The sequence below is a fragment of the Desmodus rotundus genome, chromosome 9 (assembly GCF_022682495.2).
Source record: "Desmodus rotundus isolate HL8 chromosome 9, HLdesRot8A.1, whole genome shotgun sequence".
NCBI lineage: Eukaryota > Metazoa > Chordata > Mammalia > Chiroptera > Phyllostomidae > Desmodus > Desmodus rotundus.
Genome location: NC_071395.1, coordinates 63737192 through 63750381, shown reverse-complemented (window position 1 = coordinate 63750381; position 13190 = coordinate 63737192). Strand labels below are relative to the sequence as shown.

Below are 13190 nucleotides of genomic sequence, written 5' to 3'. Positions count from 1 at the left end.
AATCTAAGAATACAGGCATTCAATAAATAATTCATGAATTTTATAAAAATGCTGCTTTATCCCTACATAAAATGAGAAAGAACAAGTTTCTCAAGACAGCAGTAGACAACACACAACTGAGAACTTGCAGGTATAGTTGCACTATATTGAACTAATTCTCTGAGTTGAGCAATAGTCACCCCTTCAACTATAAGAATATATTCATATATTTTTTAATGGCAAAATGGACAACTAACAGCTAATTCTCTCCTCCATTAACACAAAAAATAACAATGTACTGAGATCAGAAAAATTTGAACTTTAGATGCTTGGCCAGAATTAACAGATAGGACATTACCTAAGGAGAATAATAATAAGTTACCATAATACTAACATCTTGACCATGCATGAGCTCACCTAAAACACTAGTTCCATTATTGTCCCTGATTAAGGCTTTAAAAAGGCTAAGTAACTTCCCCTAGGTAATATTTTTAAAAATCATAAACCATTACCTCAATGATCATGGTCTTTGACCCACTAACAGAGACAGACTGCTAGAAGTTATGAAACAAAATAAAACAAAATTAATGAACAGTCTCTATTTCTAGGTACATACCAAAATAGAGAAAAGCAATTAAAATAAAATTTATTGAATTATATACAAAAAATAAAACCACTAGACACCTGTAAGGTGCTTGTATGGCCTCCCTAACACCTAACAGTGCTTAATTCAAATAATGCCGATTGCAACTACTAGCCCTCTTCTTCCTTTCACACCCCACTCTATCCCCAAGCCTCCCATCTTCTCCATCTCAACTATCCCTTCTACATCTCTTGATGCAAGAAACTCCTAACTGGACTTCCCACTTCAATACTTTCTCCACTCAAAAATCAAAATTTTCTTTTTAAACCATAAATCAGAACATGTCACTCTCCTGCTTAAAACTCCCCACGGTTTACCGCGCAACTTCAAATAAAATCCCAATAGTCACTATGTCCAACAAGGCCCCACCTGATCTGGCCTGTCTTCTCTCCCAACTGTTCAGTAGGTTCCAACAACAGAAGCTTCATTACAGTTCCTTCACCTTGAGGGGTCAGAGGGAGAAGGCTTTCTAGCTTCAGGCCTTTGTCCTTTACTCTAGGTATCCCTGGCTTATTCAAGTGGCTGACTCCTCAAACTTAGATCTCAATTCAAATGTCATCTCAGAAAAGCCTTTCCCACCCACACTATAAGGTGGGCTCCCACCAGTTACTCTCAATCACATCACCCTTTTTGTTCCTTTACAGATTAATCATAATCTAATGAATTAGTTTGTTTTACTTGATTATAGGTACTGTCTTCCCCCACAGAATGTAAACTCCTTATTTGATTCCTACTATATATGTTGAACAACAAAAAAGTAAAGAACTTATTTAAAGATTATTTAAGTAAAGTTTGGAAACCTACTGAGAAAAGAAGTCTATCTGAACAAAAGGATAGGAAGTCCATGAAGGTGTCAATTTTCCCAAAATTAACCTTTCTTTAAGTTCAATATTCCCAATTAATAGTCAGTATTCCCCATAAAAATCTCAGCAAGATTTCCTTTTGAACTTCCGAACGATTCTGAAATTTACCCAGAAGAATACACAGACCAGAACTGTCAAAAGCTGAAAAAGAAAAACAAAACAAAACAGAGTAATGAACAGGTGACTAACCCTAATAGTATTACAATTATAAAACAAAAATAATTTTTAAAATATGGTAATATACAACAAAAGATAAAGAGAACATAATAGAACATAACAGTTTCAGACACATTTGGAATAAATGATAAAAAGTTGCAAATCTAAAGGATGGATTATTCACTAAACGGTACTGACAACTTCTGGCTAACTATTTGATAGAAAAAAACATGCACATATATCCCTCACAAAATATATCTTTACCTCACTTCTTACATCAGAAATAAATTCCAGATAGAGCAAAAAAATAGAAACTAAAAAAAGATGCTAACCAGTGTCACCCAATAAATTCAATAAAAGCTAGGCAAAGATGAAAAAGAAATCATAAAAATGTTAAATTGAAATCTGAGGACTCCTGTTTTAAAAATACAAAAAGGTATATGTTCAAAAGTCTTTTTCTCAGTCATGTGCCTCAGTCTCTCAGTTCTTCCTACAACAAATAATGTTAACAGTTTCTTGGGTTTCATTTCAAAAACATCCTATGATATACTGATGTATGTATACATTATTTTTCCTCTTTAAGACAAGCAGTAGCATACTCCACATAATATTCCTCACTTTGTATTTTCAATTTAATAGATTGAAAATATTAAAGTTTACAGTAAGGAAGGTCTTTATAAAGTAGAACATGAAAACCAGAAGCCATATATAGATTGAAAACAGCCAGCATATCTTGATTATTTACTTACTATGTGACAGCTACTGTGCTAAATGTTGTTTACATCATCTCCATTCTACAAATAAGGAAATTAAGGCTTAGAGAGGTTAAATAACGTGCCCAAGGTCACAAAGACAGCACAGGGCAGGGCTGGATATCTCTGGCTATATAATACTACAAAAAAATAGCTGTGGGGGGGAACATGCATACATGAAAAAAGTAAATGTTCTAGTATGTAAAAAACTCTTCAAATCAATCTGAAAAGACCAATAACCTCATCAAAAATAACGAAACAAAAGTAGGCCGTTTATAAAGGAAATACAACCCCCCCATGTAAAAATGTTCAACATCATAAGTGATTTAAAAAAAAAGTGATTGATAAAAGGCCAATTAGAATCACTTTTTTCCTACTCCTTAAATTGTCAAAATGTTTTAATTTGTAGTAGCTGGTACTGGCCAGGGTTTAGGGCATAGAAATATACTTGTGTCAAAATCAAATTTACATCATGTATACAACAGCAACTCTACTTTAGGAATCTATCCTATAAAGCTGCTTCTACAATTATACAAAATAAATACACACACACACAAATACTTCACAGCTTTGTTTTTCTGACAAAACAAAACATTAGTGGCCATAAATTGATTAAACAAATTATGGTATTTTCATAAGTACAATACTATGTAACTATTAATGATAGAAATAGCTCTAAATATAACAAGAACAGTAGAGTACAAAAGAACAGTACAGTATGATCCCATAATACAGAAAATTACCTACATACACAGAAAAAATCTGAAAAAATGTGCAACACTTAGCAGATTACATCAAGGAAGTGGAACATCCAGGAATTTCTTTATATGCTACTATACTGCACTGTACTTGTATAAAAATGTACTATTTATAATAAACAAAAGACAAAATTTTAAAATAACATATCCTCCTTCACTCATTAAAATGATTTTGTGTGAACACAGAGTAACTTCTCCTTACACCCCTCCCCTCTCTTCTCTTCCCCCCATACACATACATACAGATACACACGCAGAGACATACACAGACACCCCACACAGAGACACACATGGGCACACACAGACAGACACAGCTGATGGACTATATACTACCTCTATCTGGTATATTTACACTGTGTATATTTTAGGCTGCTAACTCCTAAAAAGCACAAGTTTTTGTTTCATTTCAAATACACAAAGTTATTATAAATCAAAACTGAAGAACTTAATCAAAAGCAATACCAAGTTAAACATCTTTGAATAGAAGCATGATGATTACTAGTTAAAACAAACATTTCAAAATTATACAAATCTGTATGTTATTCCAAGGGAAATGAATGGCCCAAAAAAAAGGAGGAAGAGGTGATCTGTGACTCTCACAAATCTAAAAGTCAATTTTTCTAGAAAAACGCAACCTCAATTTATTCTGCTTTGATATGAATTTATACAGGTATTTAGAAAAACAAACAGCCATGTTTTACTCCTCAAGTAGACACTGGGGAGGGTAATAACCAAAATAATTTGGTAATTTTGACTTTTCTCTTCCTTTGCACTTAACTCATCTACTTAAAGATTTAATTTTTTTAATCCCCACCCAAAAATATGTTTATTGATTTGAGAGAAGGAGTGGCAGAGGAGAGACACTGATTGGCTGCCTCTGGTACGTGCCCCAACAAGGAACTAAACCCACAAGGTAGGTATGTGCCTAGATCGGGATGGAACCTGCAACCTTCTGGTGTCCAGGACAATGCTCCAAACAACTGAGCCACCCAGTCAGGACACAGATTTAATTTTTGATGTAAAACTTATCAGTACTATTCTTTCAAAGGGATTCCACAATAATCCTATAACCAACTATTCCTAATTCACAATTTTTTCCTAGTACTGAAACTACTCTCTAAGTCCCTGCACATATAAATTAACACATTCTTGCTCTCAAATTACCTTGAAATACAAAAATACAAATAATCTGGGATGAACCAATCCCATGTTTACTTACTCTTTCTCTCGAAAATCCCAGTAAACTGACATTTTTTTAAAGAAATGCTTTGAGAGAACCAAGATGGCGGCGTAGGTGGACACGCTGCACCTCCTCGCGCAACCAGAGCTGACCAGCGGAGGGGAGGTCCGACACCAAGGAAGTGAAGAGTGAACATTCATCCAGACAGCGGCCGGGGCGCAGAGGACTCGCATTGCTGTGGCGGGACCCAGACTGGCGGAGTGTGGAACCAAAAGGGCAGGCAGTCTGGCCACTGGCAGACCCTGCGGCCCCACATTCGCACGGATGAACCGAGAGGGCCAGACTCAGAGTGGCAGAGAGCGGGGCAGGCAGAGCAGCGGGTGGCACCCCGCGGCCCCACATTCAGGCACAGATAAACCGGACAAACGGCAGGGAGTGAAGCAGACCGCGCAACCCAGGCAAACCTCTGATTGAAGACGCCCGTGGGGGTTGGGGCGGCAGCAGGAGAGACTCCCAGCCTCACGGGAGGGGTCGTTGGAGGGGGGGGGGGGGAATGGGGCGTGCACAGGCCCATCCAATCAGGAGCCAGCACCAAGGGGGCCCAGTTTGATTGTGGGTAGCAGAGTGAAAGATTGAAATCTGGTGGAGAGAGGAGCGGGCTCCATTGCTACCTCTTGGCCCCTCCCCCACGTACAGCTTAACAGCACAGCAACCAGCGTTACCCCGCCCGAGGAACACCTAAGGCTCCGCCCCTTTAAGTTAACAGACCCACCAAGACAAAAAAAAAAAAAGGCCCAAATGACAGAACACTTCAAAGCTCCAGAAAAAATGCAACTAAGCGAGGAAGAGATAGCCAACCTATTGGATGCGCAATTCAAAACTCTGGTTATTAAGACGATCACAGAATTGGTTGAATTTGTTCAAAAACTAGATGAAAAAATGAAGGCTATGCTAAGAGAAACAAAGCAAAATGTACAGGGAACCAATAGTGATGCGAAGGAAACTGAGACTCGAATCAACGGTGTGGACCAGAAGGAAGAATGAAACATACAACCAGAAAAGAATGAGGAAACAAGAATTCCGAAAAATGAGGAGAGGCTTAGGAACCTCCAGGACATCTTGAAACGTTCCGACATCCGAATTATAGGGGTGCCAGAAGGAGAAGAGGAAGAACAAAATATTGAAAACTTATTTGAACAAATAATGAAGGAGAACTTCCCTCATCTGGCAAAGGAAATAGACTTCCAGGAAGTCCAAGAAGCTCAGGGAGTCCCAAAGAAGCTGGACCCAAGGAGGAACACACCAAGGCACATCATCATTACATTAGCCAAGATTAAAGAGGAGAAAATCTTAGAAGCAGCAAGAGAAAAGGAGACAGTTACCTACAAAGGGGTTCCCATAAGACTGTCAGCTGATTTCACCAAAGAGACTTTACAGGCAAGAAGGGGCTGGCAAGAAGTATTCTAAGTCATGAAAGGCAAGGACCTACATCCCAGATTACTGTATCCAGCAAAGCTATCATTTAGAATGGAAGGGCAGATAAAGTGCTTCTCAGATAAGGTTAAGTTAAAGAAGTTCATCATCACCAAGCCCTCATTATATGAAATGTGAAAGGGACTTATCTAAGAAAAAGAAGATAAAAAATAGGAACCGTAAAAATGACAGCAAACTCACAGTTATTAACGACCACACCTAAAACAAAAACAAGGGCCAACTAGGCAAACGACTAGAACAGAAACAGAACCATAGAGATGGAGATCACATGGAGGGTTGTCAATAGGGGAGTGGGAGGGGGAGATTGGGGGAAAGGTACAGAGAATAAGTAGCATGGATGATAGGTGGAAAATAGACAGGGGGAGGGTAAGAATAGTGTAGGAAATGTAGAAGCCAAAGAACTTATAAGTATGACCCATGGACATGAACTATAGGGGGGGAATGTGGGAGGGAGGGGGTGGGCAGGATGGAGTAGAGTGAGGGGGGGGAAATGGGACAACTGTAATAGCATAATCAATAAATACATTTTTTAAAAAAGCTAAAAAGAAAGAAAGAAAGAAAGGAAGGAAGGAAGGAAGGAAGGGAGGGAGGGAGGGAGGGAAGGAAAGGAAGGAAAGAAAGGAAAGGAAAGAAAAGAAAGAAAGGAAAGAAAGGAAAGGAGAGAGAGAAAGAAAAGAAAGGAAGAAAGGAAGAAAGGAAGAAAGGAAGAAAGGAAGAAAGGAAGAAAGAAAGAAAGAAAGAAAGAAAGAAAGAAAGAAAGAAAGAAAGAAAGAGAGAGAGGGAGGGAGGGAGGGAGGGAGGGAGGGAGGGAGGGAGGGAGGGAAGGAAAGGAAGGAAAGGAAAGGGAAGGAAAGGGAGGAAAGGGAGGAAAGGAAGGGAAGGGAAGGGAAGGGAAGGGAAGGGAAGGGAAGGGAAGGGAAGGGAAGGGAAGGGAAGGGAAGGGAAGGGAGGAAGGAAGAAGAAAGGGAAGAAAGAAAGGGAAGGAAGGGAGAGAGGAAGGGAGGGAGGGAGGGAAGGGAGGGAGGGAGGGAAGGGAGGGAGGAAGGGAAGGGAGGGAGGGAAGGGAAGGGAGGGAGGGAGGGAGGGAAGGAAGGAAGGAAGGAAGGAAGGAAGGAAGGAAGGAAGGAAGAGAGGAAGAAAGGAAGGAAGGAAGAAAGAAAGAAAGGAAGAAAGAAAAGAAAGGAAGAAAAGAAAGGAAGGAAGAAAGGAAGGAAGAAAGAAAAGGAAGAAAGAAAAGGAAGAAAAGAAAGAAAGAAAAGAAAGAAAGAAAAGAAAAGAAAGAAAAGAAAAGAAAAGGAAAAGGAAAAAAAGAAAGAAAGAAAGAAAAAGAAAGAGAAGAGAGAGGAGAAAGAGAGAGGAGAAAGGAGGGAGAGAGGGAGAGAGGGAGAGGGAGAGGGAGAGGGAGAGAGAGGGAGAGAGAGAGGGAGGGAGGGAGGGAGAGAGAGAGAGAGAGGAAAGGAAGGGAGGGAAGGGAGGGAAGGGAGGGAAGGGAGGGAAGGGAGGGAAGGGAGGGAAGGGAGGAAGGGAGGAAGGGAGGAAGGGAGGAAGGAAGGAAGGAAGGAAGGAAGGAGGGAAGGAAGGAAGGAAGATGCTTTGAGCCCTGGATGGTGTGGCTCAGAACCAAACCGAAGGGTCGCTGGTTCAATTCCAAGTCAGGGTACATGCCTGGGTTGTGGGCCAGGTCCCCAACCGGGGGCATGTGAGAGGCAACCACACACTGATGTTTCTCTCCCTTTCTTTCTCCCTCCCTTCACCCTACTCTAAAAATAAATAAAATCTTTAACAAAAAGAAATGGTTTGATAATTCATTGATTACAGACATGTTGCCTGACACTGGTGAATTCCTGTTTTTTAATTTCCAAAAACTCACCATCAAGTTCCCACATGTGTATCAATCAGTTTCTACAACAAACACACCAAATAACTCTAGCAGCCAGGCTCTTTTTCATGAACTCAACAAATTTCTACAACACGCTTTCTGGGTGCAAAGTGTTATTCAGAGTGAGGGCAGAGGAAGGATTAGAAATTACTGAGATAGAGGTATGCCCACAAAGGGTTTATGGCACAGTGGGGACTAAATGAACATGTACACAAATAACTATGATGTTATAGTACAGGCATAAATAAAGCATTAAGAATTTTCAGAATGAAAAATACACAACTTTGGAGAAGTAAGAGGGAGACTTCCCGGATAAAGTGATATGTAATCAAACCCTAAAAAATATAGGCAGGATTAAGATATGGCAGAGTTTGGAAGAGTCAAGTAGGGAAATAGCAAACCAGAAAAAGACGTAATATGAGAAATAACAATACTTCTTAATGTAACATAAAATAGGCATATTATTTAATAGCCCAATGGAATAAAGAAATATGCCATACTTCAATATTCATGTGGGGATATCAGTTTTAAAAGAATAATATAAAATTTTCTTTAAAATAAATTTTATGGCCTGAGAACCTAAAGAAAATTAATATTCTATATGAGCTTTTCAATATAGCAATATGAATACAGTTCATGCTCATGCTATTTAGCTAAGCTTCTATATAACTAAAGTCCCTCATAATTTAAAAACAATCCAGAGGTTTTAAGGGTTAGCAAAGCAAGCAATACCTAAGTTATAAAATAATTTAATCTCTCTGTTTAGTTCTCAGAGGTAAACACTGGCACAATAAAATTTCCTGTAATACTTTAATTCCATGAAATATCACTAGGTCCAGATAACCTCAAAGACATTTTTGTTTAATCATAGCAGACTGACACTTAAATAAAGTAAATAATTCCCAGTGATCATATTACAGATGTAGAGCAATACTAATTTTTTTCAAAATATATTTTCATTGAAGAAATTTTAAAGAAATGTGTTAAATTCAATACCTAAGCTGAATAAATTATTTCTCATTCCATCCACCCCAATTTTTGTTTTAAGTAACTGTCAATCATCACAGTGAATAATCCCATAGATCAGGAATTTTCAACCTTTTTCATCTCATGGCCACATAAACTAATTACTAAAATTCTGCAGCACACCAAAAAATATTGTTTTTTGCTGATCTGACCAAAAAAAAGGTATAATTTTGATTCATTTACACCAGACTGCTATTGTTGTGTTGGCTGTTGTCATTTTTTTATTTGACAAGCTAAGGGAAAAGAGGTCAGTGCCCTGACTAAACAGTCAGATATTACGTGTGTTAAAAGCTCTTGCAGCACACCGGTGGAAACTGCTGCCATAGACGACATGATGTAACGAAAGGAGTACCACAGTGGATGTCAAAAGATTGGATTCTGCTAGTTCCAGAATACAATGGTTTAGGCAGATCACTTCATTTCTGTGACCTTCAGAAAACAGGAAAAGAAGTTATGACTACAGACAGCCCCCAACTTGCGTATGTTCTACTTACAACTTTTTTCAACTTTACAATGTTGTGAAAGTGAAAAGCATTTAGTAGAAACCATACTTCAAATTTTGATCTTTTCCTGGGCTAGCGATATGCAATATAATACTCTCTGGAGATGCTGGGCGGCAGCAGCAAGCAAGACTCCCAGTCAGGCACCAGATCAAAGAGGGTTGATCCAGTAAATAAATACTCTACAGTATACTGTGTTGCCAGCGTTATTTGGATACTGTGTTTTGTTTTCCCATCACAGCATGTCTACAATAGGCCCATCTGTATCTCTTGTTTCTGGCAAGAAAAGGAAAGCAATTACTGGTGAGATGAAACTACATCAGCCCAACTGTAAGCTAATGTATGTATTCTCAGCATGTTTAACTAGGCTAGGCTATGATGTTCCTTGGGTAGGTTAGGTCTACCCAGTGAATTTTCAACTTACAATATTTTCAACTTAGGGTGGGTTTATCAGGGGTAGCTTCTGTAGATAATGTATATGACTCTACATTCTATAATTCTATACATAATTAGCATTTTGTTTTAGTAATTTCATTTTTTTAGATCACCTTTAAGTAAAAATATTAGCAACACACATGGAGGAATTCCACAGAAATTCTTACAGAGGTTTGTATAGTCTCACCCTCAAATCCAAAGAGGACTCAGAAAAAAAAAAAAGTATGTTGTATCTGAAGACTATCCAAGTAATATAGTATTTTGACCACACTAGCTCCTGGGGTAGAAAAAATGGTAGTAAAACAGTAAAAATATTCAAGGAAAACCACTACCACAAGAATACCAAAATAAAAAACAGATGCTCTACATAGTTACTGCTACATACCAGAAGCTTTTCATAGCTTTCCAATACTCCTAATAAGTCCTGATAGAAAAAGAAACAAATAAAATGTTTTCTTAACCATACATCTAAATGTACTTTTTTTGCATCCTCAAGCTTGAAAACTACAAAACACCAGGCAATCTACAGTTATTTGTACACATATTAATCTGCTCAACTTTATACACCTTTATAGCATTTAGCAACATGCCCTCAACAACAAAAGGTACTTAACGCTGGTTGCACAGGGCAGTGAACTATACATGAACCTCTAATCGACAAATAATAAATTATGATCAACATTTACTATCCTTTGTGCCATATTCTAGTAAAATCCAAATCTGAAGTAAAAGAATAGCTGGAAGTAACTAAATATGGAGACTTCTAGCATTCTCAGGCATCAGTAAGATTTTGAAACTGCAATTAAGACATCACAAAATACAATTAAAACTGAGTAACAAAACACACACACACACACACACAAAACCAAGTAACAAACAGCTTGCAATTTACCTACATCAGAGGTTTTTTAATCAGTGTGCTGCAATAATTTTTAAAACACGCACTACCTTCCCTGACTGGTGTGGCTCAGTGGGTTCCCATCAGGGCACACACCTGGGTTATGGGCCAGGTCCCTGGTTGGGGGCATGAGAGAGGCAAGCAATCTATGTTTCTCTCGCACATCAATATTTCTCTCCCTCTCTTTCTCCCTTCCTTCCCCCCTCTAAAAATAAATAAATAAAATTTTTCAAAACAATTTTTTAAAAATATGAAATACCTGACTATTTAGTCAGGGGCACTGACCTCTTTTCCCTTAGGTTGTAAAGTAAAAAAATAACAACAGCTAACACAACAATAGCCGTCTGGTGTGATTGAATCAAAATTATATATAACTTTTGTCAGGTTGGAGAAAAATATATTCTTTGGTGTGCCGCCGAATTTTAGTAATTAGTCTATATGTGCCATAAGATGAAAGAGGTTGAAAATTGCTGACCTACATCAATCCCTGGCCTATTCAAAGGCCTTTGCTTTCAATTGCAGATAACAATGGCAAGAAAATCTCACCCTTTAAAAACCTTGAAAAAACTTTCATTTAAATTTGCCTAGTCTTGGAACAAACTTTTAACCAATTAAATTTTTTTAAAAAACATAAGGTAATTTCAAGTACTTTGTGTTTTTAAAAAAATTTAGGTGGGCAGGCCAAATACTTAAGTTTTAATATATACTGTCTTTTTCGGACTATAAAATGCAATTCTCCCCCCAAATTTGGGAGGAAAATGGGGGTGCGTCTTATAGTCTGAATGTAGCTTACCTGGCTTGCTACAGGATTTCTGCTTTAAAGGATGTTATTACACATCTTACCACATTTTTTGCTTCAAAAATGTTTTTCCTCTTTTTCTCCTCTAAAACGTAGGTGTGTCTTATGGTCCGAAAAATACGGTAATTAAATTCAACAAGGCATCCAGTTAAAAATACATATTCCTCAGAGGCCATGGAGAATATCACAGCTACACATCGACAGATGTGTTACAGCAGAGACAAGTGTATTTGGATAAGTTGTATGTGAAATACATTTTTCTACCTAGAATACAATGTTTATATGTTCAATAAATACTTGCAGTGTCAATATTCTACTCAGAAAATAAAACCCTACACAGTGCCTTAAAGATAAAATTAGTGAAGGATCTATCCTGCCCTCAAGAGGAGCTAAAACATGTATGTAAAACCTAAACACAAAATAGAAAGTGTAAATGTCATAAGATGTGCAAATAAAGCATTTCACAAGTGCAGAGGGAGCTGTTACTACCTCACAGGAGAATAAACCTTTTAATCTGTTTAAAGTAATTTCATAACTATTAACTTTCTTAGGAACCCTAGGAGAGCAGGTGTTTTCCTACTATCATAGGTGAGGAAACTGAAGCACAGAAAGATTGATCATATTCCAAAATGTCACAATGCATTAAAGAAAGACTCTGCTTTACATTTGTTAACCTTGATTTCCAGTAACAGATGTGCCAAAAGCAAGGGAAAGCAACTGTAAATATTAAATGAACAAATAAACTTCCATGGATTTTAACAAAGTAAGAAAATAAAAACAGTATTTCTTTTTCCAACAATTTGTGGTTACTTCTGCAACCATTACCCATTTAAAAATAAGTTTCTAAAATTGGTCTGCTCCTGAGCCCAGGCAAATTGGTTCATCCAATAAATAACTTTATGAAAAGGTACATGAAAACATTTTCAAAAAGCCACTAAAAACTAAATAATGTCATCAACTCTTCAGTTATCCAAGGGACAATCACATGTGACCCCTCAGCAACACCTATTGATCAAGACACCTTGAACGAACGAATGAGTATTTGTTGGCATTTTAAAATCCCGGGCCTGTTGCTCTTTGCACAATGTTCCGCATCCCATCATTACCTCACCAGTGTGCACACAGGGAATGTAAATTTCAGTATTATTAGGGTGTGATTAGTGAAGCAAATCTGATGCAGGTGAATATACTAATCCCAAAGATTGGAATTACCCATACCACACTGTCTCCAAGGTTAACCCTACTGAAGCAGCACTGTGGCACACAACATCAGTAAAGAAAACTGACACTGATGTTTCAGAAACATGACTTTTTCCCATCCACACCGTTAATACACGACTGCTCCTAATCCAGTTAATTCGAAGAATTCAAATTCAGTTTCCTCTCCATTAAGACTGATTTCTCTATTACAGTTTCTCAAATCCCTCTTCCCCCCAAAAAAGAGAATGCACAGACTTCGCATATTAAAACACCAACGACAAAAGGCAGAAGGTACAGAATTCCGATCTTTGCAATCTCCACCCTTTCGCCATTACACTCCTGAAAGATTTGGTTAGAAAGGCGAACTAGTTCGATCTTCACGCACTAGTCCATCGCTGTCACCCTCCCTAACCCTTTCGACACTCCCAAGACGGCCACCAGCTCCGCCTCAGAGTGAGCCCAGGGGCAGCCTGTGCTGGCCCCTCCCGGGGTCCCCCGGCCCACTCGGTCTCCCTCGGGGGGCCCTCCACGACGCGCACGCCCCCTCCACCCAGCACACCTCTCCGCCGGCCCCAGTCCGGCCGCAGCCCATTCTTCCTCCAAACTCCACAAGCCTCCACTCGACCCC

General features: G+C 38.5%; 1 protein-coding gene across 12 annotated transcripts in view; it reads right to left on the bottom strand.

Annotated features, from left to right (window-relative positions):
• Positions 1-13190, bottom strand: part of NCOR1 (nuclear receptor corepressor 1) — a 199860-nt gene that overhangs the window by 185841 nt on the left and 829 nt on the right. The window lies entirely within an intron of this gene.